General features: G+C 42.6%; 1 pseudogene; it reads right to left on the bottom strand.

Moving 5' to 3' along the window:
- Nucleotides 1-266: 266 nt before the first annotated feature.
- The window catches only part of LOC115643683, a 38,055-nt pseudogene continuing 15,400 nt past the window's right edge, over nucleotides 267-22,921 (bottom strand).

The raw sequence follows: 22,921 nt of genomic DNA, 5'->3' as shown, positions 1-22,921 counted from the left end.
ATGTGCACAGCAACACGTTTGTGCATGATGCCCCATGTGGGGAAGAGGTCAAACTTACTGCTGGGAGGGCGGGAGGGAGGCGGAGAACACAAAGATAACAAGGTAAATAGAATTTACAACTTTACAGGATCACTCCCTGCAGAAAAGATATGTACATTCATCTGTAAAAAAAATTAAAGATGAGGTGGGTTGGAATTAACGTATTTTTTCGTTCTCTAAAAAAGAATTTCCTTGAGACAGTTTCTTCCTAATTCAGGTAACACAGATTAGAAGATGAGAATTCGATTGTTTCCGAAGTCAACCGCAACAATCATGCCATCAGGGGTGACAGCTATACCTGAAGGTCGGTCCATTTGACCAAAGCCACTTCCCTGAGTGCCAAATTTGCATAAAAATCTGCCATTTGACTTAAATAATATCTGCACTCAGTGGTTCCTAGAATTGGCCACAATGATGCACCCCTCTTGATCCACAGCCACGCCCTGTGGGCACAGGAACTGGCCGTTGCTGGTGCCTTTTGACCCAAGGAAGTGTGTCAACTAGTAGTAATCTGGATCAACTGTTACAAGGCGATGATTATTAAAATCTGTTACCACCAGGTAGCAGTCTTGATTGAAGGTAAAACCTCTGGGATGATCAAGATGCTTTGAGAGTGCCCTCTCAAAGCCATATTTATCCAGAAACCTACCATCAGGTCCAAACAGTTGAATCCAATGGTTCTTTGTGTCAGAGACCAGGATTTTGCCCTTGGCGTTGACTGCCACATCCCATGGGTAACTGAAGTGTCCATTCTTGTTTCCCTTTTCCCCAAAGTTCAGAATGAACTGCCTATCAAATGTAAAGATCTGGCTGCGATGATTATCCTTGTCAGCCACGACAATCCTACACGAGATATCACAGGCAACACTAGCAGGGTGATCGAACTGACCAGTTGCAGAACCCAAGGTGCCAAATCTGTAATGAAAGGTGCCACAGGGCTTAAATATCTGAATGCAGTTATTACTGCGATCAGCCACCATGATGTACCCTTCTCTGTCTACGCAAACTCCACAGGGGCAACACAGCTTGCCATCGTTGTTTTCCTCGCTGACAAATGAAAGCCCTGGTAGTCCAATGACAATGTAACCGAACTCAGATTTTACCATGATCTTGAACGGACTGTTCTCAATGTGATGGTTGCACATCATGACAGAGACTAGATGTTCTCCCTCCAGTTGTGGTCTGACCAGGTAGGTTCCATTCTGCTGATCATGGACATCTGTGCTGAACAGATTTCCATCAGGACCCATCACCACTGCAGAGATCATATCTCTCCCTGAAAGGCGTGGGTCACCATCATGGTCATAGCATGTCACTGTGAAGGAGGCCACTCTGCCCTGTAGTGCACGTTTGAGACCTTTCCTGGTCAGAGGAGCAAAAGCCCCACTGCTGACAAACCTCATTGATTTAATGGCTGTATACAGAGCCTGGTCAAAAGGAGTGAACATGATTCTGTCATCGTCCTGCAGTTGTAGAAGGCCTCTCACATTCTTCAGCTCCTGGATGTGAGCCAGCATGCAATCCCGAGCCAAGAGAATATCCATGCTACGACCCTCCTCTAGGACCTCCTGAACCGCACTAATAGTGTTGTCCGGTTTATTTAGATTCTGACGCAACTTTTCAACTTGCAGGTAAAGGGACTTGGCTTGAACTTGATTAATCTTTTCCACCTTAAAAACAAAACAAAACAAATGCATTACATTTATATTAAAAGACAGCTAGCAGTGCAGAAATATTTTTTCTAGTGGTGCTTTTCTAATTCCTACATAAAAGATTGTAGTGTAGTTGCCACAGGGATGTTAAGAGATCATGAATGGAAGGGGAAGTGGTCTGCAGGACAAACTCTTTATGAAGATGTGGTCCATGTGAGGAAAATCATTAGGGGAAATGTGGATGCTTATTACAAAATGAACCTGCTGAGAATCACTGGTCCCTCCTCTGACAAATACAGCCTTAATTAAAAGCAACACACACTTCTGCTATTAAGTTCTGCTGCAACAGTTTGCTATTTAAAAGAAAGGTCATTATTAATTATTATTATTATTATTATTATTAACTAAAAAATAGTCTCCTTGCTTTGCAATTGTCCCATCTTCCAATCACAAGGAGCACTAAGTGACTGGCATAATAGAATTTATAGGCAGAGTGACAATTTTTTTGCCCATTTATTTTAATACATGTTTTTCTTCAGTACTTTAGCAATCCATTCAAGATATTAATGGCAAACATACATGCCTTGGAAAGTTAATGAAATGTGTAATCACTTCATTGTTGCAGAGTGTACTCCACCATCAGTTATGCAGCCAAACATTCAGAAATGTCAGGTAGTGTGTCCAGCTGCTCAATGTGCATAGTGTTTGACGACTGCAGTTATATGTTTGCTTGATTGTTTAACAGATGAAGGAAGAAGGCCTGCAAGGGTGAAATGTGGACATGTGTTGTTAAACTTACAAGGCGTGCAGTTTCTCCCTTCCTTTAGAACAGATCCCTAAGGCTTAATATTCAAAAGTGACTAGAAAGTCACTAATCACTTCTGAAAAGTTAGGCCTAAAATGCTACTTACATTTTTTTTTCCTGGATGGTACTGAGTTAAAAGAAAAACTTTGTCAAAGCTGTCAGCAGTTGGTCATTTCCTCTTTTACAGACACACTTCTAAAAAAGCAAGCTATTTTAAAATTAATTCTGAAAATGGTTCTGGTGTCCGTGTCTGGTGAACATGTGGAATCACACCTGTACAGAGGAGTGCTGGGAAGTGAAAAAATATTCTCTGCTGGGTTTTGTTGTTTGTTTGTTTAGTTTTTTTAAATGAGGACAATCAAAAGCTTAGTTTATGTCACAATAGCAACATTCAAAATGTAGAGATGTGTAACCTATCAAAGGGGGGTTGTTTTTCTGAAATAGAAATGCACTAACATGGAAACGAAGACCATGTTGTTGGGCTGGAGTTTGGGGCTTGACAACAGTGAGGCCTAATGCTGGGTGAAATGAGAGGCAAGTTAGGAAATAACCCCAGGTCATACTGTAAACATGGTTTGGTTCTAACTGGTTTTTACAAGTGTTTTAGATAAAATGCAAATATTTTGGAAAAATGTTACATTGATAGTTATTGATATGTATTTATTCAGATGCTAATTAAGACATAAACAGCCAATGAGAAAATAGAAAATATTTAATTATGGTAAAAAAGTTGGAATTAATGCTAATTACGCGGTTATTGTAACTGATTATAAAAAGAGTACTACACCGGTTTTGGATAGGCACACCCATCCATCCGAGAAAGGTTTATACCCATTCTTCTCAGTCAGGGACTGATCACCCATGAATGGATCATTTCACCTTGGAATGAGAGTATAAATGCAGTGAATGGCTACACAGTGAAGCCTGTTTACTTAATATAAAATAGTTGAGCAAAGTCTTTAATTTTATCACTTGTGTCATTTACAGTCCTCCACTAAATTGTCTGTAATCGCCCTGGAGGCTTGAACTGAGGAGGAACACAAGCAGGGGGTGCATACTTTAAAGCCTGAGGTTTCCGCATTGAGGGGGAGGGGGAGCGGGAGAGAAAGAAATGACTCCAAAAACCCAGTTCTACTCCTAAAACTATAAAACATCTATAAAAACAATAAACCACTCTAACACTGGCTATGTGCAATTGTGTATTTTTAAGTGCATCACACACAGAAGAGGACATTAACAGTTCCAACCCAGACCATGCAGCAGTAAGAAGGAACTGGAAATGTGATCGGTCCGCCCCACCCTTTATCACCTTGGACGAAACCATGAGGCAAGACAAGGGCTCAGTGCGGACCGATGGACACTATGAATTTCAAAATCTCCAGCTGCAGATGCATGGTGCGCCTGTGTAAATCCTCAGTGGAATATAACAGGGACCATCACTCAAGGAGGAAGTCAGAATTCCTCCATTTAATAACTGAAGAAGCCCTGTTCCCAGAGTTGTGCAGTGTTGCTGCAGGGCCCTGCAGAAAGTCCAACAGAAATTGAATTTCAAAATTTCTCTGTGAACCAGAAATCCTGTGTTTTGCCCAACTCTGTTTGCAGATCCAGCAATAATCAGGGCTACCACATTTCCTATCCATTCCTCTGACACAATAAATTTTTGTTCTTAAAAGTACACATTTTGAATCTAACTGATATATATTTAGCATGTGCCAGATTCTACTGTTAGGCCTGAATAAAGATATAGCAGACAAAGGCAGGTATGCCAACCTGACCAAAGTCAGGCTAATAGAGGTTTTTGGGTAATCCCTGAGTGGAAAAACACTGAGAAGCAGCATGTCTCACAAGCGCTGGGAAAAAGTGAGATAAGGGAGAGGCTGCATTCCTGGCATAGTACCAGATGTGCTGTGTTAGGAGCAGATCCTTCGAAGAACCGATAAGAACCCTAGCTTCCCAGCCTCCTTGTTTTCACTCCCTGGTTTTGTTCTTTGTTTGTTTTTAATTCCTCTACGTTTCTAACTTTAGGCATGCATGTATACTAAAGGTGTCTAGTTTCTAGTTGTTAGAAGAAGGGGGTGAGTCGCTCAAGTGAATAATTTATGACGCGACGGAACTGTCTATATAGGCTTATACTAAGATGTAAAGAGCAGGCTGGTTCTCTCTGGAGACGAGCTGCTCTCTGTTGATGCGTGCACTTGTCAATAAAGAGCTTTTGATCGGACCTTGCTGGTGTTGCCTGTCTCTCTCGCTGTCAGACAACGAACCTCGCCATCTGGGTTAGAGTCCCCGACACTACCATCCTCATTCATGATGAAAATACCTTAAATCTCAACTCAATTTTAAAATGGGACTACCCTGTATTGTAACTACTACTCAAAAAAACAACTCAACACAAGGGTATCATAATATGGCCCTATTCTAACTTAAAGACAGGCCAGATTTCCATATTAAAAGTTAATTGTTTTTAACTAAAACAGATAAATATATCTATATAAAAAGCTTTTAACCTTCCACAGCAGCTCACACTACCGTTTTCCCAGGGCCTTCTTATGTCGACATGTCATAGTTTTGATTTCAGACTGCAGCACGAAATTCACTACATAGGACCAAATGCTTCCCCAATATAGCCTGTGCAAACCCCACTGATACCAGCATTGACACAGGATTCAAGTTAATGTACGTGTTGATTAAGTCTGATATCAAACCTACATTTTTTAGACGTGTGCTGAGAATTCAAAATGACCTTCTTATCCCCAAGTATTTTAGACTATCAATACATTTGCTACAGGATACAAGTCTAGTCTTCTAGTAAGACTTCTGCTTTCCACTAATGCAGAGGTCCCTAAGGTGCGGAGCATGCCCCCGCCGGGAGGTATGAAGGAACGTCCTGGTGCAGGGAGTGCAGTGGGCTCGGGCCAGTCCCCACAGAGGTAGGGAGGGAGTGCCACTCAGCCCCTCCCCGGCCCCAGCTCTGCTCGGTCCTGGCTCCTGGCCTCACCCCCAGCCTCCACTCCATTCCTGGCCCAGAGCAGAGGCTGGGAACGGAGCCACACCTTGCCGCACGCCAGGCTGCTGGCCTGCACTGCAACTCAGCTGTGGCTCCACTCCCACCCCCAACCTCGGCCCCTGGCCATGGCCCCAGACCCACCCCCAGCCTCAGCCCTCTTACCCTTGTCCGTGTTTCCACCACCACCACTACCCCGAGCAGCAGCCCTTCTCCCGGACCTGGGCAGGGTGCGGGCATGGACAGGGGTAAGAGGGGCTGGAGCTGTGACCTGCAAAAGTTTGGGGACCATTGTACTAATCTATGCAAGTTAATTGGATGTAGACAGCAATACTTTTTATATATGACTTGGAGAAAGGAGTGGTGGCACATGAAAATAAAATTAAGCCTATTGGCACTTGAAACTTGGAGAGACATGAGAAAGTCTTAGATAGGGACTGAAACTTCAAGTCCTCTAGACACAAGTGTAGTCAACTTTCCTGTTTTCTATTTAATAAAGTGAAACTATCAGCATTTATACAATGCAGTCAGAGAAGTGTGGTGAAAACATTAAAACGAAGAGTCAACTCAGAAGGCACACTTGGAGCCCACAGGATACAGAAAAAAATTCAGACAAGTGACACCTAAATGTTACTATAACTGAAAATTTAGAAAAAATGTGTTTTACTCTGTGAAGTACCGTTCGATTTCACAGTAAGAATAAACTCCTTTCTAAATACCATTTTCAGAAGCATGAAAGGTGTAATACACCAGGGTTGTATGGTTAGGGCCTCACTTGGGTGTATGTGATCATGAAATCATAGACTTCGCAAATCTGAGGAAGGGTAGAAGGGAGTACAGCAAAATAGAGACAATGGATTTCAGGAAAGCGGATTTTGGGAAGCTCAGAGAGCTGATAGGTAAGGTCCCATGGGAATCAAGACTGAGGGGGAAAATGGCTGAGGAAAGCTGACAGTTTTTCAAAGGGACACTATCAAGGGCCCAAAAGCAAGCTATTCCGCTGGGTAGGAAAGATAGAAAATGTGGCAAAAGACCACCTTTGCTAAACCATGAGATCTCACATGATGTAAAAAATAAAAAGGAGTCATATAAAAATGGAAACTAGGACAGATTACAAAGGACGAATATAGGCAAACAGCACAGGAATTCAGGGGCAAGATTAGAAAGGCAAAGGCACAAAATGACTTCAAACTAGCTATGGGAATAAAGGGAAACAAGAAGACTTTTTATCAGTACATTAGAAGCAAGAGGAAGACCAAACACTTGGAAGGTGGTAAGGTGATAGGGAATAGCCAGCATGGATTTGTAAAGAACAAATCATGTCAAACCAATCTGATAGCTTTCTTTGATAGGATAACAAGTCTTGTGGATAAGGCAGAAGCGGTGGATGTGGTATACCTAGACTTTAGTAAGGCATTTGACACGGTCTCACGTGATATTCTTATTGATAAACTAGGCAAATACAACTTAGATGGGCCTACTATAAGGTGGGCGCATAACTGGCTGGATAACCATACTCAGAGAATAGTTATTAATGGTTCCCAATCCTGCTGGAAAGGTATAACAAATGGGGTTCTGCAGGGGTCTGTTTTGGGACAGGCTCTGTTCAATATCTTCATCAATGACTTAGATATTGGCATAGAAAGTACGCTTATTAAGTTTGCAGATGATACCAAACTGGGAGGGATTGCAACTGCTTTGGAGGATAGGGTCAAAATTCAAAAAGATCTGGACAAATTGGAGAAGTGGTTTGAGATAAACAGGATGAAGCTTAACAAAGACAAATGCAACATGCTCCACTCATGAAGGAACAATCAGTTTCACACATACAGAATGGGAAGAGACTGTCTCGGAAGGAGTTTGGCAGAAAGGGATCTAGGGGTTATAGTGGACTATAAGCTAAATATGAGTCAAAAGTGTGATGCTGGAGTATTGTGTCCAGTTCTCGGCACTGGGCAGCACAGTATGGGGAAAAGGTGGCCAGCCCTCTGTGGAGAAAGAAGTGCTTCGGGACTGTTTAGAAAAACTGGACGAGCACAAGTCCATGGGGCCAGATGCGATGCATCCGAGGGTGCTAAAGGAGTTGGAAGATGTGACTGCAGAGCCATTGGCCATTATCTTTGAAAACTCATGGCGAACAGGGAAGGTCTCAGATGACTGGAAAAAGGTTAATGTAGTGCCTATCTTTAAAAAAGGGAAGAGGAGGATCTGGGGAACTACAGGCCAGTCAGTCTCATCTCAGTCCCTGGAAAAACCATGGAGCAGGACTGGAATCAAGGAATCAATTCTGAAGCACTTAGAAGAGAGGAAAGTGATCAGGAATAGACAGCATGGATTTACCAAGGGCAAGTCATGCCTGACTAACCTAATTGCCTTCTATGAGCAGACAACTGGGTCTGTGGATGAGGAGAAAGCAGTAGATGTTTTATTCCTTGACTTTAGCAAAGCTTTAGACAGAATCCCGCACAGTATTCTTGCCAGCAAGTTAAAAAAGTATGGGCTGGATGAATGGACTATAAGGTGGATAGAAAGCGGGCTAGATCGTTGGGCTCAATGGGTAGGGATCAACGGCTCCATGTCTAGTTGGCAGCCGGTTTCAAGCAGAGTGTCCCTAAGGGTCGGTCCTGGGGCCAGTTTTGTCCAATACCTTCATTAATGATCTAGAGGATGGCATGGACTGCACTCTCTGCATGTTTGCAGATGACACTAAACTGGGAGGAGTGGTACATACACTGGAGGGTAGGGATAGGATACAGAGGGCCCTAGACAAATTAGAGGATTGGGCCAAAAGAAACCTGATGAGGTTTAACAAGGACAAGTGCAGAGTCCTGCACTTAGGACAGAAGAATCCCATGCACTGCTACAGACTAGGGACCGGATGGCTAGGCAGCAGTCCTGCAGAAAAGGACCTAGGGGTTACAGTGGATGAGAAGCTGGATATAAGTCGACAGTGTGCCCTTGTGGCCAAGAAGGCTAATGGCATTTTGGGCTGTATAAGTAGGGGCATTGCCAGGAGATCGAGGGACATGATGATTCCCCTCTATTCGAAACTGGTGACGCCTCATCTGGAGTACTGTGTCCAGTTTTGGGCCTCACATTACAAGAAGGATGTGGAGAAATTGCAAAGAGTCCAGCGGAGGGCAACAAAAACGATTAGAGGGCTGGCACACATGACTTATGAGGAGAGGCTATGGGAACTGGGATTATTTAGTCTGTAGAAGAGAAGAATGAGGGAGGATTTGATAGCTGCTTTCAGCTACCTGAAAGGGGGTTCCAAAGAGGATGGATCCAGACTGTTTTCAGTGGTACCTGAGAACAGGGAGTAATGGTCTCAAGTTGCAATGGGGGAGGTTTAGGTTGGATATTAGAAAAAACTTTTTCAATAGGAGGGTGGTGAAGCACTGGAATGGGTTACCTAGGGAGGTGGTGGACTCTTCTTCCCTAGAGGTTTTTAAGGTCAGGTTTGACAAAGCCCTGGCTGGGATGATTTACTTGGGAACTGGTCCTGCTTGGAGCAGGGGGTTGGACTAGATCACCTCCTGAGGTCCCTTCCAACCCTGATATTCTATGATTCCACGATTTCAAGAAAGATGCAGAGAAACTGGAGAGGGTCCAGAGAAGAGCAGTAAGAATGATTAAAAGTCTAGAGAACATGACCTATGAAGGAAGGCTGAAAGAATCGGGTTTGTTTAGTTTGGAAAAGAGAAGACTGAGAGGGGACACGACAGCAGTTTTCAGGTATCTAAAAGGGTGTCATAAGGAGGTGGGAGAAAACTTGTTCATCTTAGCCTCTAAGGAGAGAGCAAGATACAATCGGCTTAAACTGCAGCAAGAGAGGTTTAGGTTGGACATTAGGAAAAAGTTCCTAACTGTCAGGGTGGTTAAACACTGGAATAAATTGCCTAGGGAGGTTGTGGAATCTCCATCTCTGGAGATATTGAAGAGTAGGTTAGATAAATGTCTATCAGGGATGATCTAGACAGTATTTGGTCCTGCCATGAGGACAGGGGACTGGACTCGATGACTTCTCGAGGTCCCTTCCAGTCCTAGAGTCTATGAATCTATGTTTTGACAGCTGAGGCTAATAATCCTCTGAAATGCAATCCTCATAACAGACTAGAGAAAAAGTGTTGTAAGTAGCTATCTAGCTAATAAGGGCTTCAAAGTAGGTAGAGAGAGTCTTGTGGTAATGGTCATCGGATGGGCTGGTAGGGAAGTTGTTTACAGAATCTTAGGACATCTGGATCAAATCTGACTTGGGTTACAAACTTTTAAGAACATCATTTTCAGTAAAAGAATGTCATGCTAGAACTCTATAATCTGCTTATAAGTATGGGTAACGTCTAAATTTAAGACAAGGAGAGCAATATTCCTGACTGGCAGAAGATCTCCTTGATAAGAGGAGAGAGGAAGTTACATTAAAAAGGAAACGGGAAACAAAAACAAAACAAAACCGGGCGGGGGGGGTGGTATTAAAGTTCCAGGCACCTAAATTTGGTCTCTCAAAGCCTGGATAACTTGGAACAAATTAACAAATATTCTGTGTTGTAGGAACAGTGGAGATTCTGTGGCTCAGTAGATTAGGTCAGAGAACTGCAGCCTCAGAGAGAATGGAGTGATGAGGAGGATTCTGAGAAAGATGCATGGAGATGGGAGCAGCCCATTTTTATTCCTGTAATCACAGTCTGCTTGTCTGTGAGCTCTCCCACAGAAGCAAGACAGAGGTCTCCTTCAATGAAAGGACTGGAATATGTGGGTTAGATGAGAAGAAAGTTCTACTTCCTCTTAGGAGTCTGCTTTAGACAGCCTTCCAAATGGCCTCTGAGAACTAAGAACCAGCTCTGTTGTAAGCTGTGTTGGCCAAATGAATAGTTTAGAAGAAGATGATTCCAGTTTTACATTTAAACAAACAATAAAACTAAAGAGGATCTGAAAGCAGGTGCTCAGCAGAAGGCATCCGTAACTCTCCCGTGAAGCTATGGAGGTAGACCCAGATTAATTCAGTCCTAGTCTGAGGTGTGCAAAATGAATTGCTCATCTTCTACCTCACCCACCATTGGCCAAGAAATCTAAATACTTATCAGCTTCCTCTGCTGCAGTGAAAAGGTGAGTGTTTCTGAAAGGTGAGTGTTTCTGAAACTGAACTTGAGTTCTCCAGCCACAGCAAGAGGAAATCTCAATTTTTAAAACTGTCACTTTAATACTGCTAGGAGCCTTGTGGGTTTTGTTGTTGTTGTTGCTGCTGTTTAAACACAGTGTATAATTTAGATAAATGTGGATCTTTGTATTTTCCTCCAATAGGTTACCTTTCCTCAAGACCGTCAAGGAACAAATCCAAGAGAAAATGAATCCTCCACACAATCAAGGCTGATTTTGTAGTCTGATTATCCAGTTCAAGCAGAAATCTTTTTAACTCTATCTGAAGCAAATTCTCCTAGCTCTCCATAGACTTCCAAATTCTGCTATCCACTGTTTTGACACTTCCATCTTCTCTAGAAATCACAGTTCAGTCCATTTTTAAATCTGTCTTTGGTTCAGGTATCTGTTTTCTCAGCTTGGTTTTCAGTAATTACCTCAGGAATACTCTACTGTTAAGGACACAAAAGAATAGGCTCCATTTGTGGTTGGATATTGATCCATAGAACACATATGCTCCTATACAGAGTCCCAAAATGACGTTTACTATTTATTGATTGTTTCTAGTTCTTTTGGAGTGACCTACCTAGAAGATGAAAATGTAGTGCTCAAAGACAAAGACTGGTCTTTCAGGATTTGACCTGCCTCAGCCTCTGTTGTCTTTTTATTCCTGTTTTCATCGCCTGAACCTTAAAATACACCACAAACAAATAAAATGTGTGCATGTGTCAAAAGTAGTCACTCCAAAACCCCAGCTGACTGTGGAAGTGAGAATAGTCTCAATCAGAGGTTGGCAACCTTTCCTAAGTGGTGTGCCGAGTCTTCATTTAGTCACTTAATTTAAGGTTTTGCGTGCCAGTCATACATTTTAACATTTTTAGAAGATCTCTTTCTACAAGTCTATAATACATAACTAAACTATTCTTGTATGTAAAGTAAATAAGGTTTTTCTTAAAATGTTTCAGAAGCTTCATTTAAAACTAAATTAAAACACAGAGCCCCCCGGACCGGTGGCCAGGATCCAGGCAGTGTGAGTGCCACTGAAAATCAGCTCAAGTGCCGTCTTCGGCACGCATGCCATAGGTTGCCTACCCCTGGTCTCAATGAAGGATGGCTGTAGCACTGAAACACTGCCAATCACTGGGCTATTGCTGCTCTGCCAGCTCTCTGATCGGAAACAAACCCACTTGCATAGTAGCAACTGTGCAAAGTGTACAAAATTCTAGTAGCAGAGGAAAAGTTGGGCATACTGTACTGTTCATACTTTCAGATTTCAAAGCACATATTATATATACGGCAATTGCTTCTATTGGGACAGGCTTTATTCTCCAAGTACCTTGGAGCTTTTAAGAGGATATATAACTTTTCACTTTATTATTAATAGGCATAATTACTTAGTACAGTACTTACACAGACAACATTTGACATTTTCAGAGCACTTGTGCTACACAAACACCCTGGCATATACTAACATAGTGAGAGGCAGGATCTGGGCTCAGGAGACCAATGTGTAATACTTGAATCAAACATTCCATTCCAAGTTGAGACAACAGATCCAGACCTGCTCAACCAGTTCCTATACTCCACAGCCAGAGTGGAGCTGCCACAAAAAGGGGGAACAGTAAATGGGGATCAGAGGCTGTCAAGGGTCCTTCCCCACTCTGAACTTTAGGGTACAGATGTGGGGACCTGCATGAACACCTCTAAGCTTAACTACCAGCCTAGATCGGGTCTCACTGCCACCATCCAGATTTCTGAGTTATCTGGAAAACTCTCAAACACTGGCTCCCTTTTCTGGATAGTCTTGAGAGACTTCTTCACCAAGTTCCTGGTGAACGCTGATCCAACCCCTTGGATCTTAACACAAGGATTATTTAACCATCCCCCCTCCTTTCCCCCACCAATACCTGGTGAGCCCAGATCCAAACAGTAAAAATCATCTCTGTAAAATCAGGGTGGAAAATAACTTTACAGGGTAATCAGATTCATAGAGCTCAGAGGAACCCCCTCTAGCCTTAGGTTCAAAGTTACAGCAAACAGAGGCAAAATCCTCTCAGCAAAAAGGAACATTTACAAGTTGAGAAAACAAAAATAAAACTAACACGCTTTGCCTGCTTATTACTTACAAGTTTGAAATATGAGAGATTGGTTCAGAAAGATTTGGAGAGCATGCATTAATGTCCGGTCCCTCTTAGTCCCAAGAGCGAACAACCCCCAAAACAAAGAGCATGAACAAAAACCTTCCCCCCACCAAGATTTGAAAGTATCTTGTCCCCTTACTGGTCCTTTGGGTCAGGTGTCAGCCAGGTTTCCTGAGCTTCTTAACCCGTTACAGGTAAAAGGATTTTGGTGTCTCTGGCCATGAGGGATTTTACAGTATTGTACACAGGAGAGCCGTTCCCTTCCCTTTATAGTTATGACAGAGGGATTCAAGGACACTCTAGGCTCTAGCCGAGAAGTTCATCTTCTGATTGGATTGCATATACTGAGGAAGTGCATTCTGCAATGTAATAGGAGACAGGCTAGTACTGTGGCACTCCAAAGACCATGGGACTAGGCCTTCAGAGATGTCTTGATATTAAAGGGGTGTTATCAGTTACATTCACCGTGCTATAAAGGCAAGGGTGCCACAGCTGGATGGCGGAAGAAACTGGAAACTGATTGACACTCAAAGTAAAAGAGGTGCGTTTCTTTAAAGACAAAAGGAACATTAGAGAGCTGCTTATGAACTGTGTGTTGTGTACAGTTAGGATTATTCAAACATGCAGCTCAGAGCACATCTGTTTTCCACTCTTTAGGAGGCAAGATGAATGTATGAAGAAAACAGTATCCAATCACTATAAAATGCTATAACAAATTATAGACTCATAGACTCATAGATTCCAGGGTCAGAAGGGACAATTATGATCATCTAGTCCGACCCCCTGCACAAAGCAGGCCATAGAACCCTATCCATCCACTTCTATAACAAACCCCTAATCTATGCCTGAGTTATTGAAGTCTTCAAATTGTGGTTTGAAGACCTCAAGCTGCAGAGAATCCACCAGCAAGTGACTTGTGCCTCATGCTGCAGAGGAAGGCGAAAAACCTCCAGGGCCTCTGCCAATCTGCCCGGGAGGAAAATTCCTTCCCGACCCCAAATATGGCGATTATGCTGCACCAAGTTGTTACTTCTCTCTGATCAATATACTAGAAGCTAGAAACTGGGCCAAATGCTGGCATACATTTCCAAAAAACAGTTCCATCTTGATTTATTTTCTTATAACAGCTGCATAAAAATGACTGACTTTTTAGAACTAGTCTTTCTCTATTGTTCCAAAATTTGACAGGGATATGCAATTTAAAACTTACATAAAAGGATTACCTGATAATCCCACTGACAAACTACATGAAAACAGTTTGCATCTTTTAAAGACGGGGACTTGCTCCAGTCCCTTTTGAATCATATGTGACACTCAAGAGCCAGATATTCCGCTATTGTAAATCTGCATAGCTCCACTGAAATTAATGTAGCTATACCAGTTTACATAAGTCAAGGATCTGGCTAATGTAGATGTTATCTATGAATATTAAAAATACATTAAATAGAGTTAAGATTGAAAGTACGGACCAGTAATTCAAGAGTAAAATCCTTACAGGGATGTCACAATTATCACCACAAAAAGCATTGCAAGACCAGGAAACTTGGAAGGAATCCAAACATGTTAAGGTATAGGTGTCTTAACTGTGCATTTGCAAGTAACTTCAATTCTAGCCTATGACGACACGATACAAAGCAAATCTACAATTATCATTAGTATAATTATGGTATTCGCTGGTCTGGATTAAATTCAACTGGTTTCTAAAAAACATTTTTCATTTTTGACTCATGGTCACAACATTTTCTAAGTGCCTTTACTACAGCATTTCCAAATTTTAATATGTTTGCATTTCTTTTAAATTTACACCTTAACTGTAACTTTGAATTTCCTGAATTAGTAATGCTTGTTTTAGGGAGGATTACAACAACAGCCCCTGTAATGTGTTTATTCTGTGAACTACAGATATGTACCCTCCACCTTACCTGCAAAGGGTTAAGAAGTTCACACAGCCTAGCTGACACCTGACCAGAGGAACCAATGGGGGAACAAGATGTTTCAAAAGGAAGGAGGAAAGTTTCCTTTGTTTTGGTCAGTTTCAGTTTCAGCCAGAGTGAAAAAAAGATCAAGGAACCTGCCTCTTATCAGAGTAGTAAATTTATTATCTTTTGTAACTTGTCTTTGTGCAATTAGAGGAATAATCAAACTTGGGTATTCTTGTGTGTACTAAGGTTTTTTGCCCAGGGGAACATCCTGGGTTTTAAATCTGTTTGTCTGTGAGATAGACTTGTGTGCTCGTCTTCCAGAGATTTTTTTTTCCTTTTCCTTTTCTTTTCTTTAATTAAAAGCCTTATTTTTAAGAACCTGATTGATTTTTTTCCCGTTTTTTAGATCCAAGGGAATTGGATCTAGACTCACCAGGGATTGGGGGGGGGGGGAGAAGTAATTCTTCTTTGTTTTTTAGATCCAAGGGAATTGGATCTGGACTCACCAGGGAATTGGTGGAGGAGTCTCTCAAGGCTACCAGGGAGGGGAAGGTTTTTTGAGGGGAAGACAGCTTTTCAGATGACTCAGACATCTGGATGGTAGCAGCGAGTCCAGACCTAAGCTGGTAGTTAAGCTTAGATGTGTTCATGCAGGTCCCCACATCTGTACCCTAAAGTTCAGAGTGGGGGTGAGACTTATGACAGTGCCAGTGTAGACAAGCCCTTAGTGAGTGAACTTTGGCACCATCACTATTGGGAACAATGGGAGACAGTGTGAAAGAAGGCACCTTTTTGAGTTTAAATCTAATTTGCAAGCGGTAAGGCCTGAGGCTAAAAGAGATGGGTTAAAATAGCAAAGATGCTTTATATAGCAACTAGTGAAAAGTTGTGTTTCTGGGTTTGTTTTGGCTCTGAATACTTTGTCAAATTAAGGTAAAACTGAAAGCTCCAATGCTTTGCTGGCATTTGGGATGTTCGCACTGCTTCCACAGTGTGTTCCTACTCCAACTCCTATCCAGTGATATTCCCCAGAGTAAAAACTGACCACACAGATGTGTATCAGTTTGTCTCTGCTCAACATTTACGGGGTTTCAACTAAAAACTATTCCTAAAAATCGACCTAGTTCAGCAGTTTCAAGTTTTCAACATAGACTAGGCCAGAGACCAGCCAGATAGGGGAAAAAATGGTGGAGGGGAATTGTTCTGAGTTGGGAGGGGAGCTGAAGGAAAGGGGACTAAAACAAAAACAAGGAGTTTTGATGGAAATAAGGCTAAAAGGCAAGAAAATTGGCAGACTAGAAATAGCAACAAAGCTCCATTTTTAGAGCAGAAAGCAGAAACTTTGGTTTGCATTTTTTATATATAAGCTTTTCCCAAAAACGTTTTGCCATGAGCAATTTGCAGAAATGCCAGCATAAGCAACATTCATTTTTCCTGACACTCCTCCCACCCCAAAATTTTAATTCAAGGAATTCAATCAACCAAAAATCATGTGTGGTAAACAAACATTTCTACCACTTTTATAAATAAAATCTTAACTCTAAAAGTGATTTGAGTAAACCTGTTTGACGTGACACTATTTATGGTGTTCACAGTTTTACATTTCTTTCAGCTTGGACAATGAAAAAACCAAGCCAGTTTCACTGCCGAAATCAGTGTCAGTTTCAGGTTCTCAGTGCATGGAGATGATAGTTAAAAAATAAATGGTTAAGTGGATTTATTTGTAAATTGTTGACATGTTTCTATTTGTCCTAGACTTTATAAGGCACTCTGGTTTGCCAAAAAAGTTGTATTTGGGACCAAATACAGGCTGGCCGACAATAAAGTTTAGCGCTATTGTTTTCAGGCCCCTTTTACAGTGCACATACAAGCCCGTGGCATCTGAAAACTTAAAACTAAAGGCCCGTTTCTTACATAGTCACTAGCTTAATACTAGATGTGACAAGGCACCAACATTTTCATCCCTTTGTCATTTGACGCAGCTCAGAGTAGGTCTAGGCAGCAAGGCTGGTGAACAAATGCTGTCTGCCTACATTAGCACTCAAATCGGTTCAGTAGCAGCAGCGGTGGTGCAAACAATTCTTTAGCAAATTATAATTACTGGTGTGTTATATCAAACTGAAAAACAGTTAGCAACTGTACTGGACAATACTGTCGTGAAAAATCAGTCTCATTTTATTCCATCAGGGCATTGGCAGCAGCATTTTAGAGTTTTCAGATTTAAAATTTATGTCCGCAGACCTAAGACATCAATGCCAGCTAATAAATAAATCCCTTTCTCCCCCCGAACCCCACCAACTAGTGTACTGTTCCATGCCTCTCAACTATTACACTCCTACTAATGCAAGATAAGCATGTAAAGATTTAGGGTGGCCTTCCAGACTCACTGGTGAGTTGGAGAAAGGGGGATGGGGAGACTGATCTGTTTTGCTTTTGGTATTTCTAGATTCCTTTCAAGTTCTTAAGTGTTAGGTGGTCAGGTTCCATCCCATCTGGGTGCTACTTATTACTTTGCCAACAGGCAATCCCCTCAATTTATTTCAGTAAGACAAAAAGGCATTGCCCTAATGGCCCTGCCTACCACCTCTGCGTTCCGCTAATGACCCAGGCCTGTTACTGTCAAACACCACAGTAAAGGCAACTGAGGGCACGTCTATACTACAGGATAATTTCGAATTAACTTAAACCGGTTTTATTAAACAGATATTATAAAGTCGATTGCACGCGTCCACACTAGGCACATTAATTCGGTGGTGTGTGTCCATGGTCCGAGGCTAGCATCGATTTCCGGAGCGTTGCACTGTGGGTAGCTATCACTATAACTATCCGGCCAATAACTTCGATTTGCGGCCACACTAACCCTAAATCGATATGTTAATATCAATTTTAGTGTTACTCCTCTCGTTGGGGAGGAGTACAAAAATCAATTTTACGAGCCCTTTAAATCGATTTAAAGTGCATTGTACTGTGGATGGGTAGAGCGTTAAATTGATTTAACGCTGTTAAAATCAGTTTAACAGCATAGTGTGGACCAGGCCTCAGGGATTGCCTAGGCCGGGGGTAGGCAACCTATGGCATGTGTGCTGACGGCAGCACGTGAGCTGATTTTTAGTGGCACTCACACTGCCCAGGTCCTGGCCACCTTTTGTATTTTTTTGGGAAACTATTAAGCTTTTCTCCCCCTGATATCTTAGGCAAGAGCAGTGATCTCCAGAAGGAAATACAGCAGGTTTATTGCAAAGGCCCGAGACTTGGAAGTAGAATATAAAATGATAATCCCAGCTCTGCTACTAATTCATGGCATTCATAAAAGTTAGTGCTTTGAGGATTTCAGATGCTCAATGGCAAAAATCCAGGGACTGATTTTCAGAGGGTCCTGAGCATCAACAGTTCCAACTGAAGTCTCACTTACACACTATAGGTTTTCAGCACCTCTGATAATGATGTTCTAGATATCTAAAGTTAAGCATTTAAATGGAGACCATCTTTGAAAAATTCAACTTATCCTCAAAGCCTTGGTATCACCATCTGTAAGATGGGGCAAATAAAAAACATCTACCAAGAATTGCTGAATCTCTTGATTGTATTGAGAGTCTGGTTTATTAAGATCTGGTTTAAGGCCTGATTTAGGACTTTTAAACGTTTGAGTTTGGCTAAACTGCCTACAAGTGTGTTATGAGATTAATATTTGAAAAGCTTTAAAAGTGGGCAGTGCTGTATAAGTGATGTGTTACTTATTATAGCTCAGGAGAAGATAGTAGTTTAGGGCCTGATTCTGTCATGTGTCTCACGCTGACTAGTCCTTTACTTGGCAAGAAGTTCTACTGATATCAGCAGGATTATCTGCAGAGTCAGGTACTACGCAGAGAGAGTAAGGATAGCTGAACTGGGTCCTTACCTGTGTATCTGGTCAAATTCCTTTCTGCCTACCAAAACGCTTCCTGCAGTTTGAAGGGGCATGGTAATTTTCTTCCACCCTTCTCTCGTATTTAGATTTGTTGTGTGCTGCTGCATTCCACCTTTCTTACAAAATGCTTTATGATCCTTGAATGCAGAAATGCCTTCACGCACACTCTGCTTAAATTCATCCGCGTTCCTATTCTGATCATTCTAATCCAAGTAGCTGACGCTTACTACTTGTCATGTGGCACTGCCCAAAACTCCCAACCATGCTTGGGGACCCATTGTGCTGGCACTGGTCAGAGCCAAACTAAGAGACAGTCTCTGTTCTGAAAAGCTGCAGATAGTTGTTGGCAGCTATACAGCAGCAATGAGGCATGTGCCACCTCCAAAACAAGATAGCTCTACAAGAGCAGAACTTTGAGCCTGTCATAAACAGATAGCTAAGGGTTAATGTTCTTTTACCTGGAAAGAAGTAACCTGAAACACCTGACCAGAGGACCAATCAGGAAACAAGACTTTTTCAAATCTGGGTGGAGGGAAGTTTGTGTGTGAGTTCTTTGTCTTTTGTCTTCTGCCTGTACTCTCTTGGCTATCAGAGGATTTTTCTGCCTCCTGCTTTTCTAATCTTCTGTTTCCAAGTTGTAAGTACAAAGATAGGAAGACCATAGGTTTGGTTTTTTGTATTTACATGTGTGTAGTTGCTGGAATGTGTTAAATTGTATTCTTTGTGGATAAGGCTGTTTATTCATATTTCTTTTAAGTAATTGACCCTGTATTTGTCACCTTAATACAGAGAGACCATTTTTATGTAATTTTCTTTCTTTTTACATAAAGCTTTCTTTTTAAGACCTGTTGGAGTTTTTCTTTAGTGGGGAACTCCAGGGAATTGAGTCTGTAGCTCACCAGGGAATTGGTGGGAGGAAGAAGTCAGGGGGATATCTGTGTGTGTTAGATTTACTAGCCTGACTTTGCATTCCCTCTGGGTGAGGGGGGAAGAGAGATTAGCTCTCGGTACTTCTGTTTTCCAGGACTGGAAATAGAGAGGGTGGAATCCCTCTGATTAGATTCACGGAGCTTGCTTCTGTGTATCTCTCCGGGAACACCTGGAAGGGAGAAGGGGGAGGAAATGGTATATTCCCCTTTGTTATAAGACTCAAGGAATTTGGGTCTTGGGGTCCCCAGGGAAGGTTGTTGGGGGGACCAGAGTGCCCCAAAACACTCTAATTTTTTGGGTGGTGGCAGCTTTACCAGGTCCAAGCTGGTAACTAAGTTTGGAGGTTTTCATGCTAACACCCATATTTTGGACACTAAGGTCCAAATCTGGGAATATGTTATGACAGAGCCTACAAGTTACAAGTCAAATTGTGCACAGTCTCATGTGGAAACAGCTTGATGTCCCTATTTATGAAAGGAGGATGCGACAAAGATGCATGTGAATAGTGTGCTGGCATTTCCTTTGCTTTGCTGCTGACAGGAAAGTTCCTTCCTGAATAGTGAAAAGACATCACCAAGTACAACAAGGGAGAGGGTGGGTAGAGAATAGGGGACAGTTCTTTGCCCTTCACACACAGGGGACTTTGGAGAAGCAGGCACAGCTGGAAGACAAAAGGGAACATTCCCTTAGTCACATGAGTGACTTACCTGAATATCCTGGCGCCCTTGCTGAGCATCTCCTAGCAGTTGAATGGTGAGGGTTCCAGAATCCTGGAGGACACCTTGAAGGTAGAGAAAGTTATGACCCACATGTGGTCCTGTGGTACATTCCCAGCAGATGGGGACAGAACAAGTGTCACAGTAGAGATGCGGCACCTGGAAAAGGACACAGGGGAAAAAAATGGTATGACACACTAAGCTACCCACAGAAGAAAACAAGTATCTTAACCATAAGAGGCGATATTACGGGTAGTAAGCCAAGTGTTCACAACAGCTTCTACAGAGGAAAAGCGATCCCTCTTGTAAGCAGCCACTCATACATGGACAAGAATAAACTAGAAGTGTTATTATTTTCTTTGCAATTGTTGAGATTTTATGGATCTCAATGAATCTGATGCTGGATTGAATCAAGGGACTTTGATGCGATTCAATTTGATGTGATTCGATTCAATTCAACACGGCTTTATTCAATGTGAACAAAAGGAGAGCCCCTGGTACAAAAAATCAGGCAGTGTCCCTCCAACAAGGAGCACCCCCCTTGCTATTTTATAGCACATGGCACTTACATAACAAATTACATAACATGAACCTCTAACCAATAAGAGTTAATCTTTCCATATATAGGTTAGTTTATCACATGCTCATAGTTCTCCATTCCACATGCTGAGCTCACCCTTCTCCCCCGGCCTTCTCTAGAATGTTCCTAGGGCAGCGAGCCACAGCTTGCTTCCCTATGCATAAGCACCCTGCAAACCACATTTTATCCAAAATGAACATAAGCATACCCTTAACAAGACAGTACCAGGATGTCCATCTCACCCTTATCTCAAGAACGGAAACCATCTGCCAACACTCACCCATTTGGGTATGTCACCTATTGCACATTTCAGATAACTTTTCTTGCATATACAAACATTACATAAACTTTCTGAGCCATTTAAATTTACTGTCCTGTTGTTGCACTGGACACATCAAGCAAAAAAAAAACAAGGACAATCCTCTCTATTTCCAAGACAGAACATAGAAGGCAAACTGGATGCAAACGCTTGCCATTATCACCAAAGGTGGTGTCGAAGTCAAAGACTGTGGCAATTCTCCAGTGCCAGCCAGCACTTTCAGTGTCAGTGGAACTTCTGGGAAGAAGCTGGAATTAGGAGGAAGAAACTGTACATTGTAAGTTAGTTACAGAATTTAAAGATTAGCCTGTCCACTTTTTTAAGACAAATGGAATCATGTTGGTTAATAAACCTAAACTAAATCCCAAACCCTCATTCACTCCAGAGTGAAACTCTGTATATGCCATATCCTGTATTTATTCACTACCATTACCTGCTTGCATGTTTGCATTCCATCCAGGGAGCGCCACCTAGCCCCACTCCTGGCCTGGGCCCAGGCCCCAGATGCCGCCCCATGCCTTGGGCCCCAGTCTTGGCTCTGCTCCCACCTGCAGCCTTAGGCCCTTACCCTGTCCATGTCCCCCCTCTCCCCCAGAGTCATGACCATACTTCTGGCCCCAGCTTGGAGGAAGTGAGGGAGTGCAGGTGGGGTGGGATGGGGGTGTGAGGAAAAAAAAGTTTGGGGACTGTTGTTCTAAGGGGATATATCAATAGGCTTTGCAATCTAGATTTAATTACAAGAGAAAGAGAATCAGTGGGGGACCACCACTTAATATGACCATGCTTACTCCAGCTCCACCATCCTTTCTTAAAGTTAAGCTTTTAAAAAAAAATCTAATCTCCCCCTCAGAGACCTCAACATATGTTCACTCTGCAATGAAGATGGCTAGACAGTGAAAGGCAGCTGGAGGAGGACAGAGTGTAGTCAACTTCAAGATGACCTGCTAGAATCTTCTAAACCACCATGTCTCAAATTGTGAGTCGAGCCCCCAAAGTGGGTTGCGACCCCCTTTGAATGGGGTTGCCAGGACTGGCTTAAACTTGCTTCAGTCCTTGGCAGCAGGACTCAGGTTGCAGGGCCCCCGGCCTGGGGCTGAAGCCTTGAGCTTCTGCTTTCCCCCCCCTGCCTCCTGGGGCTTTGGTCCTCCCACCCACCCAGGGCAATGGGGCTTGGGTGGGCTCAGGCTTCAGTCCCCCCACCTGGGGTCATGAAGTAATTTTTGTTGTCAGAAGGGGGTCACGGTGCAATGAAGTTTGAGAATCCCTGCTCTAAGCACAAGTTGGAAAAGGCAAAAAGTGCATTACTCTTTGGAGTCAACTTCAGTTTTAATTCTTTTACCTTCATACAACTTAATGCAACATATTAAGAGGCACTTTAGCTGCACTGGTTTCTTTATTTATCTGAGCGTTAGCGTCTGCATACACCCCAGTGTACCCGCAAAGAATCAGAGGGCCAGCCTGTCCCCTTTGTTACCATAAGTGTAAGGAATCCAGATCTATCTGGGTGACGGAAGGGAGCTCTGTGGGTAGAAGAACAGCACCATGCCCACCGACAGCCAACTCCACAGTGAATTAGCGAGTCAGAAAACTGACTGCCATCATTTATTATTCAGTCCCCTTCTCTGAACCTAGCCCCAAGGTTCAGGGCCAGCAGCCAACTTTCCTGTCCCTCGCTTGTTTTTGGTGGTGTTTATTTTGCTTCCCCGCCCCATCAAACAGGGCCCCCTGTGCCCAATAAATCTAATGGACTGTGACAGTTGTAGCTCAGAA

This window comes from Gopherus evgoodei, unplaced genomic scaffold (assembly GCF_007399415.2).
Source record: "Gopherus evgoodei ecotype Sinaloan lineage unplaced genomic scaffold, rGopEvg1_v1.p scaffold_67_arrow_ctg1, whole genome shotgun sequence".
Classification (NCBI taxonomy): domain Eukaryota; kingdom Metazoa; phylum Chordata; order Testudines; family Testudinidae; genus Gopherus; species Gopherus evgoodei.
This window is presented reverse-complemented; position numbering and strand designations above follow the sequence as displayed.